The sequence below is a fragment of the Panthera tigris genome, chromosome A1 (assembly GCF_018350195.1).
Source record: "Panthera tigris isolate Pti1 chromosome A1, P.tigris_Pti1_mat1.1, whole genome shotgun sequence".
NCBI classification, from domain to species: Eukaryota; Metazoa; Chordata; class Mammalia; order Carnivora; family Felidae; genus Panthera; species Panthera tigris.
Genome location: NC_056660.1, coordinates 138,625,687 through 138,641,834, shown reverse-complemented (window position 1 = coordinate 138,641,834; position 16,148 = coordinate 138,625,687). Strand labels below are relative to the sequence as shown.

The window sequence follows — 16,148 nt, the reverse complement described above, 5'->3', positions numbered from 1 at the left end:
GGCATTGACCTTCCCCAGCCTGAGAAACAAGGGACACATATTCCAGTACATGGCTTTCACTGTTGGAAAGAAATAAGTATATCAGCTCCTTCAAGAAACTAAAGTTCTGAATGTCTCCTTCTCACTTAAACCAGAGAAGCTTCTGAATAATGCTGTCTTAGAGTAAGAATTTCGTGACCAGGGAAATTTAGAAAAGTATAGGTGATCTCCCCTGAGTATCAAATCTTTGGGCTAGATTTCTGATACAAATTGAATGGCAGAAAACTCAATATATACTCCCTGAGGAATCCCGAAGAGAAGAGAGTCCTGAGGGAATCTAAGCAAAGTGGACTTTTCTCTAGGAAAAAGCTTTGGAACTTTCCCAGCATTCTCTTCAGCTGAGTTGTCCTATGAAGTGCAGTTCCGTGGCATCCAGCCCATCTTGATCTCCACGAGTTTGGACAGTGCTGCTCTGTGTCAGGCAGAATCTCCATTGAATAGTAACTGCCCCTGCTTTTGTAGCCATGAAACTTTCCCCACAAGTATTATAATGTCTTCAATAGAGCAGGAGGGAGTAATCGGCCACAGAGGGGACTGGAAATGATTTTAATCACTGAGAATGACATTGCAAGATGACTACAATACTTGAGGTGATGTGTAAGGTTTTATTTCACAGAACAGCAGATTAACTCAGTTAATCTGAGATCTCAGACATGGTCTCTGGTAAAACATTCAGAGATCTGTTTGGATCTAGTAAGTTTTATGAAAGCAGCAGAAGAAAAATTCTGATATATATATATATATATATATATATATATATATATATATATATATACATACATATACACACACACACATACATACACACATACTATCAGCATTTGGGGGAAAAAGCAACCACTTGAAAGAAAATGGGGGAAAAGTAACAAAAAAAATAAAAATTTTAAATTTAATACCATACAAGAGTACGAGTATATGTTCAGTATGACACCATGATGAAAAGTCTTGCTTTATAGAGAAAATTAAGTGACCTAAAGCATATTTTTGGGATTCATGATAATGTCTAGAAAAGCAGCCATCATCCTTTAAAACACAAAGGCAATGATCCTCCTCTCCCAAAGTGCTCTATTTAGGAGATGGTTTACTATTTATTCAGACTCCTGGCTATTTATTATAGACTGGTAACTGCTAGGTTTGGGGATGAAGGATGGGGATGGGAAGATATAAAGCAGTTGGAGACACAGTCTTCCTGACCTTCTAAGGTCAGAGTCAGCATCCTCTCCCCCTGCCTCTGGGGCCATCCTGGTTTTCCAGCAGGTCCTTGCTGGCTGCCCTTTGAGCTCTGTAATGGAATTGAGTGTAAGGGAGACAAGAAGGCTGGTATCCTTGCCAGACTCTAAGAACCAGTGGGCTCAGAGATACACTGCTTCTCATCAGCCTGGCTCAGCCTCTTCCCAGAACTTGTCAGGTGGAGGTTCAGTCTCAACTTTGACCCCTTCATAGCCTGAGGTTGGGTCACAGCTTGGGCCCCAGTGGACCCTGCCCAGGACACCTGATGCATTCCTTCTTGCCCATCCCCCACCTTCTCTCCTGGGGCCACACTACTTGAATCACGGAATCTAATTGCTTCAGTTGAAGGCTTGGGTCCAGTGCCCTCTCCTGGACATTGGGATGAGGGTCAAGAGCACAGGGACCATGTCCAGATTAGGCTGAGCTCCCCAGTGAGATGCTGCATGAGGAAAGAAGCGGCCCTTGGTGATTCCTTCTCCCCAGACTCTCAAGGGAGGTTCTCTGAGAGCCAGATTGGCCGAGGCTTCCTGCTTGGGAAACTGCCCCAGGACTTTGGACACTTACAGACTGGGCTATATAAATCCAGCAGGTCTCACTCCAGGGTCAGAATGGGAGTCTGCTTTGTTTTTTCATCAGTGTTTTTTCCTTGAATCAATGCTGCTGTTGGCAAGTTGTCTTTACTAACTCGTGTGTTCTTTGCAAAAAACAAGAACGAAAAGACGGAAGCAATGATTTAAGTGTCCTCCTTATTCTCCCAATTATAATGGGTTCCCGAGTGCTTGATGGAAAACTTTTCGACTGTAAAAACACTCATAGATTTGGCAAAGCATACAAGTTATAAAAAGCTGGTGCTAGACGCAAAAAGCGCAATCCATGGAGAAAAAGAGTAATAAATTTAGGCATTGAAACAAAAATTTTTCGGGGCGCCTGGGTGGCGCAGTCGGTTAAGCGTCCGACTTCAGCCAGGTTACGATCTCGCGGTCCGTGAGTTCGAGCCCCGCGTCAGGCTCTGGGCTGATGGCTCGGAGCCTGGAGCCTGTTTCCGATTCTGTGTCTCCCTCTCTCTCTGCCCCTCCCCCGTTCATGCTCTGTCTCTCTCTGTCCCAAAAATAAATAAAAAACGTTGAAAAAAAAATTTTTTTTTAAATAAAAAAAAATAAAAAAAATTTTTTTCATTCATTAAGAGATACTATAGAAAATAACTAAATCTTTTTATCAAAGCACACTAGTAATAATAGTGATAAATATTTACACCGTGCTTCCTATATGCTAGGCACTGTTCTAAGTATGTTACATATATTAACTTGTTTAATAATAGTCTCCTCATTTTACACATGAGGAAACTGAGGCACAGAGATCTGACTTTAAGTGAAAAGCAAGCCATGGACCAGAAGAGTATATCCAAACCATGCACATGCAGACACACACCAAATTCCTGTGAAACAATAGATAGAATAAAAATAACTTAGCAGAAAACTGGACAAAGGACACGAACAGGAAAGGAGATCCAAGTCTTCTCTTAAAATGTAAAAGATGTGTAATCTCAATAGCAACTGGAGAAATGCATAGACAATAATGAGGTAGCATTTCCACTGTATCTACCCCATAAACGTTTAAGACTAACAATACCAAGTGTTGGTAAGAATGTAGAACAGTTGGAACATTAGTACATTACTGGCAGCAGCATGGACTGCCCAGACATGTTGAAGAAAATCTAACCTTATATGGTATAAAGTTGAACGGGCTCACCTCTTATGACACAGTGATCTCACTCCTAAACATGTACTCTAGAAAATACAAGCTCTTGGGGCGCCTGGGTGGCTCAGTCGGTTAAGCGTCTGACTTCGGCGCAGGTCATGATCTCACGGTTTGTGGGTTCAAGCCCCACATGGGGTTCTGGGATGACGGCTCAGAGCCTGGAGCCTGCTTCGGATTCTGTGTCTCCCTCTCTCTGCCCCTCCCCCACTCATGCTCTGTCTCTCTCTGTCTCAAAAATAAATAAAACATTAAAAGAAAATCCTGAGTGGAGACACATGGATGAGAATTTCTGTTGAGCAGTTAATAATGGCTAACTAGTGAGAACCATCTTAATTTCTACCAATAGGAGATAAATTGTAATTGATTCATATGCTAGCCAAATATACAGCAGTGAAAATTACACACACCTGGTCTCCCGTGTCTCTGTGTACCTCCCCACTGCCCTCTCTCCACTGCTTGCTAGGTTTACCAGACCCTTCTCTTAGCATGGTCTTACTGTGAGCAAGGCAAACACAATTAAGTGTTTGTTAAATTACAGCTTTTTCCTATATTTCCTCCCTGAGATTTCCCAGCACCACTTTCTCCTTTTTATTTTATTTCACTTTTTTTGAAATTCAAGAGTTTTAAAATTCTTCAGTCACATATTTACACACAATTGGTTGTTTTTCTCCTCCAGGGGGTTAACCACATCCCCAGTGTACATGGTTTGTTTGTTTTATTCCGTGGCAGCCTTATTTCTAAATCACCGGGTGGGGGATGTCTCATCGTGGCCTCCATCCTGGAAAAAAAAGCCCCTGCACAATGTGCAGGATTCACGTTTGCCCAGGTTGCGGTGGCAGGTAAGGGCATTTCAACTTGAGGAATGAAAATATGTAAAAGCACAGAGAAATGAAACAGCTGCTTGTTCCCCACCCCCCCCAACTGCTCACAGTTCACAAAGCCCTCAGTGTGACTGAAGCAATGTCAAGGTTAAGTCCTACTGTGGGGGTGGGGGTGTCAGTCTGGAAGAGGGAGGGCTTTGTCCTTGGGAGTGGGGGAGGGAGCACATAACACAGGCATTTGACTTCCTGTCTGCAGGTCCCTGGTCTTGCTTTCATACTGCTTCCTGCAAGGTCTTTTCTTATTGCCATAACAAGTCATGTCAACTTACCAATCCTGAAGACACTTGCTGAAAGGACCCCAGCTTTGAAGAATGAACTCAAAAGGAACATGATTTCATTTCTCTCCAACTGTAGTCTTTCTCAAAAGTAGCCAGAATGGCTGAAGAGGAAGCCGGAGACGGAGGTAGGCAGCAGCCTGACTGCTAGGGCTTAAGACAACATGCTAAGGGTTTGTACCTTAACCGGTAAGAGATGGGCAGTCAGCAAAAGGTGTCAGAGTCTGAGAGTAATACATACTTCCCCTCACACGTAAACATGTATGTGTATGTATAGATAGACACCCTGTATTTAGAGACATTAGATTCTCTGTAAATGTATCAAGTATATATATATATGTTTACAACAATTGCTCAGTTATTATACTCGTATGCACATATAGTGTGTCTATACACATTCATATATATGTATATATATGTATATATACACAGTTTAGTATGTACATATAAAGAATATTATATATGCATGCGCGTGTGTTTGTGTGTGTGTGTGTGTGTGTGTGTATGTGTGTGTCTGTGTATACAGAGAGAGAAAGAGAAACAAAGAAGGACAGGCAAACAGAGACAGATAAACAGAGATACTGGATGGATACCTACCCTAACTATTTATTTTTATTTTTATTTATTTATTTATTTTTTTTTTTTAATTAAAAAAAATTTTTTTTACATTTATTTATTTTTGAGAGACAGAGTGAGACAAAGTGAGAATGGGGGAGAGGCAGAGAGAGAGGGAGACACAGGATCAGAAGCAGGCTCCAGGCTCTGGGCTGTCAGCACAGAGACCGACATGGGGCTCCAACCCACAGACCACGAGATCATGACCTGAGTCAAAGTCAGACGCTCAACCGACTGAGCCACCCAGGCGCCCCGACCCTAACTATTAATAGTGCTTACCACTGGGGGCTGAATTGTAAGGGGGCTTCCACTTCCTATTTGATATCCTGATATCCTAGTTGATATTATTTGAATTTGATACAAGAGCATACATTGATTTGGTAATACAAAAATCTCAAAAGCATAAATATTTAGGGAACAGTATGTAGATAGAGGCTAATAATGAATATTTTTTTTAATGACTTGCCCATTGTTCTATGGAAATACAAGAGCTGTGGCCCTCTTGGCTGGCCAGAGGCCTGGGCTGCAGGAGGGTGGAGGTGGGGACAGGCTGGAGATCAGTCAGGACCCATTGCAGTAGACCCAGGAGAAAATGAGGTATAAATTATACACACTCTTTCATTGCTGAGGTTTTGCTCCTACTCTTCTCCAAATGGGGAACTTGCTCCCTTACCCCACTTCTCCACCTACTGAGATTCTGTTCATCCTTCAAAGCTGAGTTAAAATCCTAGTTTCTCTGTAAAGCTTCTGCATTCCCAGCCCTTGGTAGAGTTACCTCCTTAGTGTTTCCGTGGCACTGTTTCTTCAAGTATGGCATTTCTTTCTGCCTTGTTCTAGCCCTAGGTTATTTATATATCCTAAACAGAGTGTAACAACTTTTTTTCTTAATGTTTATTTATTTATTTTTTTTTTAATTTTTTTTTCAACGTTTTTTATTTATTTTTGGGACAGAGAGAGACAGAGCATGAACGGGGGAGGGGCAGAGAGAGAGGGAGACACAGAATCGAAAACAGGCTCCAGGCTCCGAGCCATCAGCCCAGAGCCCGACGCGGGGCTCGAACTCACGGACCACGAGATCGTGACCTGGCTGAAGTCGGACGCTTAACCGACTGCGCCACCCAGGCGCTCCAATGTTTATTTATTTTTGAGAGAGAGACATGCACACAGAGTGTGAGCTGGGGAGGGTCAGAGAAAGAGGGAGACACAGAAACCAAAGCAGGCTCCAGACTCTGAGCTGTCAGCACACAGCCTGATGCGGGGCTCCAACACACAAACTGTGAGATCATGACCTGAGCCGAAGTCGGCCGGCTTAACTGACTGAACCACCCAGGCGCCCCTAGACTGTAACAACTTTGAGGATAAGAGCCATTTCCTATCATTAAAATAAACAAAGAAACAAAAACCACCAAACAGTGCAAGGCTTTGCATGTCAGAGATTCTCAATAAATGCTCATAGAATGAACATCATTTAAAAAATATATATCGAGGGGCTCCTGGATGGCTCAGTCGGTTAAGCGCCTGACTTCGGCTCAGGTCATGATCTCGCAGTCCCTGAGTTCTAGCCCCGCATCGGGCTCTGTGCTGACAGCTCAGAGCCTGGAGCCTGTTCTGGATTCTGTGTCTCCCTTTCTCTCTGACCCTCCCTGTTCATGCTCTGTCTCTCCCTGTCTCAAAAATAAATAAAATGTTAAAAAAAAAATTTTAAATATATATTGAGATAGAAACGTTTTGAAAGCTATAATTTCTTTTTTTTCTCTGTTTATGTCACTTACCATAAATCCTTTTCTCCTAATTTTATTACACTTAAATTAAAAAAAAAGATCATAATAACCATGCCTCTGAATAAAAGGTTATTTTCTTTTATTACACTTCTCCAGAAGTATAATTTAATGTTATACATATCAGCATCTGCTTCATGGCATTTCAACCTCTTGGTCCATGAGAATCACCTAGAGTGTATGAAAAAAAAAAAAAAAAAAAGACTCAATTCCCCAGAGCCACTTCCCGGTATTTTGGTTCAGTTGGTCTGAGGTGGCCCTTATTTTAAAAGTTGGAGATGTTATGGGGCACCTGGGTGGCTCAGTCAGTTAAGCGTCCGACTTCAGCTCAGGTCACGACCTCACGGTCCATGAGTTCGAGCCCCGCATCGGGCTCTGGGCTGATGGCTCAGAGCCTGGAGCCTGCTTCCGATTCTGTGTCTCTCTCTCTCTCTGCCCCTCCCCCATTCATGCTCTGTCTCTCTCTGTCTCAAAAATAAATAAAAACGTTAAAAAAAAAAATTAAAAAAAAAAAGTTGGAGATGTTAGCTTGTAGACAGGTTGAAATTTTCCAGATAATTTTGATTCAACTGGTCTGAGGTGGCCCTTATTTCAAATTTTTTTTTTTTTTAACGTTTACTTATTTTTGAGACAGAGACAAAGCATGAACGGGGGAGGGGCAGAGAGAGAGGGAGACACAGAATCGGAAGCAGGCTCCAGGCTCTGAGCCATCCACCCAGAGCCCGACGTGGGGCTCGAACTCAGGGACCGCAAGATGGTGACCTGAGCTGAAGTCGGACGTGAGGTGGCCCTTATTTTAAACAGTAGGTGATGTCCGCTTGTAGCCAGGTTGGAGTTTTACTGCTTTAGTTGATTGACTAATGCCCCAAGGTCATTTCTTGTGACATTTCTCTACCAGAGAGAGATCAAAGACTTCACATAGATTCACTTGAGATCATTCTCTGCCATCTGGCTGACTCCCTGGGTCCTCCTTATTTCCATCAAAATTCTAGAAATATTTTAACTTCCTTTCACTGCCCCCACACCACACACATAGCTCAGTAGCTTTATTCTTCACTTTTCCCCACTTTTTTCAAACTCCCTGATAATTCAACATATTATAATGAATTTTCTTTTTGTATTTATAGTTCACTATAAATGCCTTTTAAATAATTCTTCCAACTTTATTGTTTCATATTTTTTCTTTTTAAAAAAATTTTTAAAGGTTTTTATTTGTTTTGAGACAGAGAGAGACAGAGCATGAGCAGGGGAGGGGCAGAGAGAGAGGGAGACACAGAATCCCAAGCAAGCTCCAGGCTCTGAGCTGTCAGCACAGAGCCCGAGGCGGGGCTCAAACTCACAGACTGTGAGATCGTGACCGGAGCCGAAGTCGGATGCTTAACACACTGAGCCACCCAAGCACCCCTGTTTCATATTTTTTCAAAAACATCCTAGACATATTAAAACACATAGGTTCATGTATATTGCATATATGCAAGCCCACATAGACACATAGGTGAATGTGTCTCTCCCTATGTTGTTCTGCTCCTTGCTTTTGTTTTTTAAACTTGTTCTGGGATCTTTCAAACATAAAGATGAGCACATAAGAAATGAACAGTTGGGGCGCCTGGGTGGCTCAGTCGGTGAAGCGGCCGACTTCGGCTCAGGTCATGATCTCGCGGTCCGTGAGTTCGAGCCCCGCGTCGGGCTCTGTGCTGACAGCTCAGAGCCTGGAGCCTGTTTCAGATGCTGTGTCTCCCTCTCTCTGACCATCCCCCGTTCATGCTCTGTCTCTCTCTGTCTCAAAAATAAATAAACGTTAAAAAAAAAAAAAGAAATGAACAGTTAATAAACAGTAGTGTATATTTAAGTGGCCAATAAATATATGAAAATATTCTCAATCTCATTGTAATTAGGAAAAATGCACATTCAAATGAGAGTAAAAATGAATTTTACATCAGTCAGCCTTAAACTTTAAAAGTGTGACAAGGGGAGTTGTGAAGCAATGGAATACCAAAATACTGCTGATTTGAGGGTAAGTTAGTACAACTACTTTGGAGAATAAGTTGGTAGGATCAAATGTATTAGTCAGCTATTGCCATAATAATGCTGTGTAAAAACAAAACAAAACAGATACACCAAAAGAACTCTTCAAGTCAGCAAAGATTTCTTAAATAGGACGGAAAAGAAAAAGAAATGAAAGAAAACTGATTAAAAAAACTCCAGGGGCCTCTGGGTGGCTCAGTCGGTTAAGTGGCCAACTTCGGCTCAGGTCACGGTCTCGCGGTCTGTGAATTCGAGCCCTGAGTCGGCCTCTGTGCTGACAGCTCAGAGCCTGGAGCCTGTTTCAGATTCTGTGTCTCCCTCTCTCTCTGACCCTCCCCCGTTCATGCTCTGTCTCTCTCTGTCTCAAAAAAAAAATAAACATTAAAAAAAAAATTTAAAAACAAAAACAAAAAACAAAAAAAACCCTCCATCAACTCCTCGTTAGCACTATTAAAAGGGTGAAAAGGGAATCTACAGACTGGGAAATAGTCTACAAAGGACTTGTATTCAGAACATATAAAGAACTCCTACAAATCAATAAGAAAAAGACAAAAACTTAAAATTAAAAATAGACCAAGATCTGAATAGTCACAAAAGAGGGTATTCAAAAGACCAATAAGCATATAAAAAGATATTGTTCATAAATAGGTTGAAAGCTTGGAAAAAGACCTACCATACAAACAGAAAAAGAGAACTGGAGGGGCTAAACTCCTATCAAAGCAGACTTTAATATAAAAGTTTGTAGAGATAAACAGGGACATTCTGTAATAATAAAAGGGTCAGGAAGATGTAATAATTATATAGTTTATAGAGATATATTTACCTAAAACTGAGCCCCAAAAGACATGAAGCAAAACTTAACAGAATTGAATGGAGAAATAGATAATTCAGTGATAATAGTTGTACTTGAACGCTCAACTTGCTATAATGGATAGAGCAACTAGAAAGAAAGGCAGCAAGGAAGTAGAATACTTTAACAACACTATTTACCAACTAGACCTCATGGATGTATATAGAACAGTCTGCTGCACAACAGCAGAACATACATTTTCTTTTCTTTTCTTTTTTTTTTAATGTTTATTTATTTTTGAGACAGAGAGAGATAGAGCATGAACAGGGGAGGGGCAGAGAGAGAGGAAGACACAGAATCGGAAGCAGGCTCCAGGCTCTGAGCTGTCAGCACAGACCCCGACGCGGGGCTCGAACTCACGGACCGCGAGATCATGACCTGAGCCGAAGTCGGATGCTTAACCGACTGAGCCACCCAGGCGCCCCTAGTTTATTCATTTTTGAGAGACAGAGACAGAGCGTGAGTGGGGGAGGGGTAGAGAGAAAGAGAGAGAGAGAAAGAGAAACACAGAATCAGAAGCAGGCTCCAGGCTACGAGCTGCCAGCACAGAGCCTGACACGGGGCTCGAACTCACGGACCGCGAGATCGTGACCTGAGCTGAAGTCAGACGCTTAACCGACTGAGCCACCCAGGCGCCCCCAGAACATACATTTTCTTAAGTACACATGAAACATTCTTGAGGATGGAATTTAATTGGAGGCCATAAAACAAATCGCAACAAAGTTTAAAAGACTGAAGTCATACAAGGTATGTGTTTGCTGATAACAGTGGAATGAAATTAGAAATTAGTAAGAAAAAGATTTGGAAATTTTACATGTATGTGAAAATTAAGCAACATGCTCCTAAATAACCAATGAGTCCAAGAAGAAATCCCAACAGAATTTAAAAAGTGCTTTGAAGTGAATGCAAACAAAAATACAACATAGCAAAACTTATGGGAAACACCAAAAATAGTGCCGAGAGGGAAATCTATACCTGTAAACAGCTATATTAACAAAGAAGAATGACCTCAAATCCATTACCTAACCCCCCACTTAAAGAGATTAGAAAAAGAAGAGTGCACTAAATCCAAAGCATGGACTAATGAAGCAAATAATAAATATTAGAGTGAAAACAAATGAAGCAGAGAAGAGAAAAACAATAGAGAAGTTAAACAAAACCCCAAATTGTTTCCTTGAAAAGACCAACAAAATTGAAAAGCTTTTAAATAGACTGACCAAGACAAAAAGAAAAGACTAAAGTTACCAAAATCAGGGGTAAAAAGGGGTCATTACTATTGACCTTACAGAAATCATAAGAGTATAAGGGCATACTAGGAACAAATGCCTGTCAATAAATCAGATAATCTAGATGAAAAAGACAAATTCCTAAAAATACACAAACACTCAAAACTGATTCAGGAAAAAAAAATAGATAATATATACACTAAGAAGTAGAGATTGAATTAGTAAACAAAAACTACCCACCAAAAAAAAGCCCAGGTACAAATAGCTTCACTGCTAAATTCTACCAAACATTTAAAGAATTAGTACAGGGGTGCTTGGCTCAGTTGGCTCAGCCTGGCTCAGTTGGTGGAGCATGTGACTCTTTATCTTGGGGTTGTGAGTTCAAGCCCCATGTTGGGTATAGAGATGAGGAAGGAAGGAAGGAAGGAAGAAAGGAAGGAAGGAGAAAGAAAGAAAGAAAGAAAGAAAGAAAGAAAGAAAGAAAGAAAGAAAGAAAGAAAGAAAGAAAGAAAAAAGGAAAGAGAAAGAGAGAGAGGGAGGGAGGAAAAGAGGAAGGAAGGAAGAAAAGAAAGGAAGAATGAATGAATTAGTATAAATCCTTCTCAAAGTCTACCAAAAAACAGGAGAGACAGTATCTCCTAACTCATTCTATATGTTCAGTATAATCTGATAATAAAGACAGACATCACAAGAAAAGAAAACCATAGACCAATGTCACTTAATGAACATGGGTGCAAAAATCCTCTGCAAATACTGGAAAACTGAATCCTATATCATATAAAAAGGATTATACACCATGACCAAATGGGATTTATCCCTGAGAATGCAAGGTTGGTTCAACATATGAAATCAATGAATGTAATACATCATATTACTAGAGTAAAGGAAAACCACAGGATCCTCTAAATAGAGAAACAACACTTGACAAAATCCAACACATTTTCATGGTAAAAACGCTCAACAAAATAGGAAAGAAGGAAACTTCCTCAGCCTGATAAAGATCATCCGTGAAAAACCCATTGCTAAAATCATACTTACTGGTAAAAGACTGAAAACTTTTTCCCTAAGATCAGAAACAAAGACAAAGATGTGTGTTCTCATCACTTCTTTATAACATTGTACTGGAGGTTCTGGCCAAGCAATTACGCAAAAACAAGCAAACAAAAAAAGAATCAAGACAGGAAAAGGGGAAGTGAAACGCCTTCTATTATCGAACCCCAAGTTTGCCCTGCCACTCAAAAGACCAATACTCAAGAGACAAGTTTTGATTGGAAAGTAATTTGAACTTTATTCAGGAGGCCAGCCACCTGGGGAGAAGGCAGACTCTTGTCCAAAAACCAGCTCCAGGGTTTCTGCCTGGCCCAGGAGGTTTTAAAGGGATTTGGGGTAGTTAATTGGCAAAGGGAGTGCAGTGGCCTGCGACATGTCCTGATCATGTGCAGCCTCCGTGATGCCAGCTACAAACGTTATCTCACGGCTCAGGGGTTGTGCCAAGGGGTCCAGTTCCTGTTTTGTGATGTGCTTTGTTCTTTCCTCAAAGGAGGGCAAGGTCTACAGATACACAAAGGTGAAATTATTTGTGTGACCCAAAACAGCAAAGCATTTTGCTAAAAATTTGCTAGGCTAATCAGAAAGCTGAGGTGGCTTCAGACCAGCTTGCTGGCCTCTGCAGCCTTGGAACCTTCCAGTCCTTCGCTCCCCAAGTCCTGTGGTCTGTCTGCCGTGGATCCAGGGACTTAGGTCAGCACCTAAGGAACGTGTTAGCCTGAAACAAGTTAATCCTCGAGGCCAGTTGGAATGCATTTAACACTTCTATTTGCAGATGACATGATTTTGTACAGAGCAAACCCTAACGAATCCACCAAAAATCTATTAAAGCTGATAAATTATTTCAAGGAGCAAGATACAAGATTACTATATGAAAACCAATGGAATTTCTATACATTAGCAATAAACAGTCTGAAAATTAAGAAACCAATTTCATGTGTAGCAGCATCAGAAAGAACAAAACGGGAATAAATTTAACTGAGGAAGCACAAGACTTCCAGACTGCGACAACAATGCATTCTTGAACAAAAAGCAAAGAGGATCTAAGGAATGAAAAGACATGCGGTGTTTACATATTGGAAGACATGATATTGTTAAGATGGCAACAATGTGCGAATTAGATTCTGTAGATTCGATGCGATCTGTACAAGAATCCAACTGCCTTTTGTGCAGAAACGGACAAGCTGTTCCTAAAATTCATATAGATGTGCCAAACGATTCTGAAATGGTTGGTGTCCATCTACAAGAGAAGGGGAAAATAAATCTTGGCATTTTTATACAATGGGATAGTACACGGAAATAAAAAAAAGCTACTTCAACACTCAGCAACATAGTTGACTGTCACACATGTAAGGCTGAGCCAAAGAAGCCAGACACAAAAAAATTCAAATATAAGTATACTAAGTTCTATTGGCATGAAATTCACAAACAGGCAAAACTGTGATGTCAGATGTCAAAAGACGGGTTACCATTAGGGAGTGGTATTGACTGGTAGGGGGAATGAAGCAGTGTGCTGATGTGTTGGTAGTGGTGATTGATTTGGGTGGTAGTTATCTGGTTGTCTACATATTAAGAATTCATTGAGGGGCGCCTGGGTGGCTCAGTCGGTTAAGCGCCTGACCCTCGATTTCTGCTCAGGTCATGATCTCACGGTTGGTGAGTTGGAGCCCCACTTCGGGCTCTATGCCGACGGCTCCGAGCTGGCTTGGGATTCTCTCTTTCTTCCTCTCTCTCTGCCCTTCCCCACTTGTACTTTCTCTCTCTCAAAATAAATAAGTAAACTTAAAAAAAATAATAATTGAACTATACCCTTAATATTAGAGACCTTATGCACCTTCCTGTAAGTGTTAGATCTTAAAATAACATAGAAAAATCAGAAGTTTAAATCCCTTCACTTTGTGTGACACCTGGTTGGCTCAGTTGGTGGAGCATGTGACTCTTGATCTCAAGGTTTTGAGTTCGAGCCCCGCCTTGGGTGCAAGAGAATACCTAAAAATAAATTCTTTAAATCCCTTCACTCTGCCATACATGTATGACGCTCTTTGTCTCATCCCAGTTTCTCTATTGTGTTAGTTAATCTCACCATCTATAAAGAGTTTTGATAAAGATCGTAGCTATGGTGCTTATTTAAAATGTGGATTCTTTGGCCCCATTCTAGATCTCCTGGATTGAAATCTGTAGGGGAGAGACTTGGGACAATGCATTTTTAGCAGAGAAGCTGGAGAGGCACTGCAATAGGGAAAGCACGAGGGAGTCTGCACCACACTGAAGGCCTGGGTCCACCCCATCCCCCACCCCGTCTCTAATCAGTTCCTCTGTAGCATTTTCAAACCAAGGCCAGGCAGAAAAATTGAGAGACATTGTGTATTGTTTCTGCCTTGATGTGGGGGGAAGCAGAAGACTGACTGTCTGTCCTCTAAGCCTTGGCAGGACATGCCTTTTGCTGCTGTCGGATGTGTTTTTGTTTGGGTTCAAAGTTCCATCCCGTTTTTGTCCTTTGCAATATAAAGGAATTCAAGTGATTTGCTGAATTCCTTTTTTCCTCCCTAATCATCCTGGTTCAGCTGGAGTATTCGGAGTTTCAGAGGTTTTTGTTTGTTTGTTTTGATTTTGGGGTTTTGAAGTTGGAGTAAAGGAGTCTTCCTTTTATATTTTTCTTTTCCTTTTTTTAAAAATTTTTTTTAAAATGTTTATTTTTGAGAGACAGATTGACAGCATGAGTGGGGAAAAGGCAGAGAGAGAGGGAGACACAGAATCCAAAGTAGGCTCCAGGCTCTGAGCTGTTGGTACAGAGCCTGACAAGGGGCTCGAACTCACAAACCTTAAGATCATGAACTGAGCCAAAGTGGGATGCTTAACCCACTGAGCCACCCAGGCGCCCCTAGCTTTGTGCTTTTCTTAATTACAGTATCTAAGGCTTCCATATGCAAATCTTTACTTGGACAGCATTTGATGTTCCACCATTATCTGTAGGACAGAATTTAGCTGTGAATCGAGTCCCTTGTGCAGTCCCTGACGTGAAGAAAGCTGGTCAGTAATGTTGCCACCTCCTACTTTCTAATATTTTTCGAAATCAGTAAAAGAAGCTCTTGGTGGGGGTGTTGAATAGGTGTGTAGGAAAGTGAATGGGGGTGGGGGTGAGATTATAATGCCTCTATCTTTAGTAAACACAAGTGTAAGCATTGTATACGTTTTAGTTAGTAGGGTGTTTGCATAACAATGTTCTCAGAGTGTGGACCATGCCACCAAAACCCAAAATAATGGGCTGGAAATTGATTTTAATTTAAAATGAGTTATGTCTTCTTATGGAGCTCCATAAAGGGCGATCCCAAATTATCCTGGATCTGCTTGCCAGTGTTCATGATCCTTCACCTAATAGAGTTAAGATCACCTCAGTGTCGAAAAACACTTTGTTTCGTTCAAAAAAGTTTCTCCTTCAGGATAGACAAGTTAGAAAAAGGCACCCCTCCTTCTGGCTGATGAAGCCTAGAGTTAGGAGGCTTGGCTTGGCACACAGAACCCCAGCAGGGTTTCAGCCTTTTCTTGGGCCGTCTGTGGTGTGTGGCCTTGTACAGGGCCCAGCTGTGTGTGGAGCCAGTGAAACAATGACAGTATTGCATGCATTCCCAGAAACTCTCTCTCTCTTTTCCTCTCTCTTTTTTTTTAAATTTTTTGAAGTTTATTTTTGAGAGAGAGAGAGACAGAGACAGACAGAGTGCAAGCGGGGGAGGGGCACAGAGAAGAGGGAGACACAGAATCCAAAGCAGGCTCCAGGCTCTGAGCTGTCAGCACAGAGCCTGACACGGGGCTGGAACCCACGAACTATGAGATCATGACCTGAGCCAAAGTTGGACCCTCAACCTACTGAGCCACCCAGGTGCTCCTCCCAGAACCTCTCTTTATCCACATATTGATTCTGCTGGGGCAGTGGGCAACGATTGAAGTATAGGGACTCATTTATTGTGAGACTGATGGGGCAGAGACCTTTACCCTGTTACGCAGGAAGAGAACATTCTCAGTCTCTTTTGGAGTTGTCCCTCTTTTCTGATTGTGGACACGTTGGCCCTGAGAACTGCGGAAACTCTGGGCACCTACAACTCCATCTAAACCCCTGCACTAGGATTGCTGACTGAACTCCAGCATGGCTTCCAGCAGTCCCAGGCCCTGGGATGATCTGGCCCTGCTTCAGTTCCTGTCTGGAAAAGCTCACAGCTGCCAAGAGAGTTACTGTTTGTTCCAGCCAACACCTGATCAAATGCCCTTGACCTCCCTTTCTTAGAGCATTAACAAAACAAAACAAAACAAAACAAACAACTTCCAGTTGTAAATTCTTCCACTGTCCCTTTGAGTTGTGCATGTATCTCCTACAACCCCCAGAGTGCCTTTTCCAAAAACTTGAAAGCCATTTCTTTGAAATGTAATAA

At 41.7% G+C, this 16,148-nt stretch overlaps 1 protein-coding gene across 1 annotated transcript in view; it reads left to right on the top strand.

The window, feature by feature from the left end:
- The first annotated feature begins 4,062 nt into the window (after nucleotides 1-4,062).
- Nucleotides 4,063-16,148, top strand: part of FAM169A (family with sequence similarity 169 member A) — a 94,825-nt gene continuing 82,739 nt past the window's right edge. Inside the window, exon 1 of the mRNA XM_015536546.2 lies at nucleotides 4,063-4,311. The gene's annotated coding sequence lies outside the window, so the exon portion shown is untranslated. The remainder of the gene's footprint in view (nucleotides 4,312-16,148) is intronic.